The sequence below is a fragment of the Elephantulus edwardii genome, unplaced genomic scaffold (genome assembly GCF_000299155.1).
Source record: "Elephantulus edwardii isolate Elephantulus edwardi_28Jun2011 unplaced genomic scaffold, EleEdw1.0 scaffold00044, whole genome shotgun sequence".
In the NCBI taxonomy this organism is placed as follows: Eukaryota; Metazoa; Chordata; class Mammalia; order Macroscelidea; family Macroscelididae; genus Elephantulus; species Elephantulus edwardii.
The window spans coordinates 402,777-405,393 of record NW_006399794.1 but is presented as its reverse complement, the minus strand read 5'-3'; the positions used below and the strand labels follow the sequence as shown (position 1 = coordinate 405,393).

The following is a 2,617-nucleotide window of genomic DNA, read 5'->3' as shown; positions in this document are numbered from 1 at the left end:
CAGAGACAGTGCGATTGGCACAGGACAGAGCGGAGTTTAGGGCTGTTGTACATAGGGTCGCTATGAGTCACAGGCGACTCGACGGCACATAACAGCAACAACAACAAACAGAGAGCATGAAATAATTGAACTAGGACAAGTGGCTAGTCAGAGGCAGTACCAGCTTGTAAATCCAAACTGTCTGGCTCAAGAATACATGCTCTAGAGGCCAAGCTCGGGATCTGACAAGATGGCCGGGCTGCCCTGCAGGATTATCAAGGAAACCCAGCGTTTGCTGGCAGAACCTGTTCCCGGGATTAAAGCAGAACAGATGAGAGCAACGCTTGTTATTTTCATGTGGTCATTGCTGGCTCCCAGGATTCCCCCTTTGAGGGAGGGACTTTTAAACTTGAACTATTCCTTCCGGAAGAATACCCAATGGCAGCTCCTAAAGTACGTTCATGACCAAAATTTATCTTCCTAATGTAGACATCCATTTTGGATTGAGATTGAGAAGAGATTGAGATTGTTCACAGCTTCACTTTGCTCGGCTCCACAGTCAACACTCGGCACCAGCAGTCAGGAAATCAAAAAGTGTATCGCGATGGGAAAGTCTGCTGTTAGGGGCCTCTCTAAAGTACTCAAGAGCAACAGTGTCTCTCTGGAGACTAAGGTGCGCCTGATACAGGCCATGGTCTTTGCAATCGCTTGTTATGTATCAGAGAGTTGGACAATGAGTAGGGAGGACAGAAGGATTGTTGCCTTTGAGCTGTGGTGCTGGAGAAGAGTACTGAATGTACCATGGACTGCCAGGAAAACAAACAGATTCATCTTGGAGAGGATTAAACCAAGCTGCTCCTTGGAGGCAAGGATTCTGGGGCTTCGTCTGACATATTTTGGACATGTTGCCAGGAGGGACGGGTCCTTGGAGAGGGACATCATGCTTGGGAGGGTGGAGGGACGGCGCAGGAGGGGAAGACCCTCTATGAGATGGATTGATTCAGTGACTGGGGTAATCGGGATGGGTGTGTCAGAGGCAGTGCGGTTGGCGCAGGATAGAGCAGGGTTTAGGGCTGTTGTGCATAGGGTCGCTATGAGTCGCAAACAACTCGACGGCACATAACAACAACAACAATGTAGACAAGTTGGGAAGAATATGCTTAAATATTTTGAAAGATAAGTGGTCCCCAGCACCGCAGATCCGCACAGTTCTGCTTTCGATCCAGGCTTTGTTAAGTGCTCCCAATCCAGATGATCCATTAGCAAATGATGTAGCGGAGCAGTGGAAGACCAACGAAGGCCAAGCCATAGAAACAGCTAGAGCATGGACTAGGCTATATGTCATGAATAATATTTAAGTCGGTTTGATCCTCAAGTGTGCATCACTTCTCCTGTTCTGCCAAGACCTCTTCCTTTTTTGTTTGCATTTAATGGACATAGTCTTAGAAACATTACAGAATAAAAAGCCCAGACATCTTCAGTCCTTTGGTGATTCAATGCACATTAGCAAATCTGTCTTGTCCTGATTCACTGTTGTAAAGTATGAGTAGAGGCTAGATTCAACAATCATCTGGATTGTGGCAAAACGTTTAAAAGCAGTGGCCCCTCTCTCCTTTTATTCATTTCTTTCCCCATCACGGTTTTAAGTATAAAGCACTGTGAATGAAGGTAGTAGTCAGGGTTAGCTGCAGGGGTGTGGGTGTTTTACTTTTTTTTTTTTTTTGAGGGGGAGGTAACTTTATTTTAAATTTAGGGGCTCTCTTCCCCCTTTATAAGTGATCTAATTGAATTGGTTAAAAGCCGCAAACCAATTGTTCTTTAGAATATACCCTCTAGCCAAGTCTAACTTTATTTAGACCCTGTAGATGGACAAGCTTGATTGTTTGAACCAAAATGGGAACATTAAACAAACATCACAGCCCTCACTAATAACATTGTGACTTTGCTGTCAAGCATAGAATCCTCCCTTCAAGAAAAAAGCTTGTGACCATTTTGTATGGCTTGTCTGGAAACTTCTGTAAATCTTATGTTTTAGTAAAATATTTTTTGTCATTCTAAAAAAAAAAATAGAATACATACTCTTAACCACCATCCTATCTTAACTACCTGTCTTACTCATTAGGTTATTGGTTATTTTTGTTTCTTTTTCAGTGGCATTTCCCCCCACACACTCTATTTTATTGTAATAAAAATATGTGCAATGAAACATTTGTCAACTCAACAATATTAACGTGTTTGTTTTAGTAACACAACCATCTCCATCATGCTGCAAGACCACTTCATTATCCTTCCCCAAATTATACCACCACCATCAGCAGAAACTCAGTGCCTCCAAAGCAGGAAATGGAAATGGAAATGAAAATGGCTATTTCCCCTAATAGAGCAGGGTTTAGGGCTGTTGTGCATAGGGTCGCTATGAGTCGCAAACGACTCAATGGCACGTAACAATAACAACAACAGAAGTTCTTGCTTTTTAAGTAACTTTGTAAAGAATATCTTAGTGCAGATAGCTTTCTTTTTCTTTGACGTTATAACCTTACAGTGTATTTCTAGGGTCTTGATTGTCAAAATAGTTTCCAAAAGACCAATGACTATTTCATGCCAAATAGTGTTTAGTAGTGAAACTGTAAATTAGGCA

General features: G+C 42.5%; 1 pseudogene; it reads left to right on the top strand.

Annotated features, from left to right (window-relative positions):
* The first annotated feature begins 229 nt into the window (after positions 1-229).
* LOC102874551 lies at positions 230-1,337 on the top strand (annotated as a pseudogene).
* Positions 1,338-2,617: the final 1,280 nt, after the last annotated feature.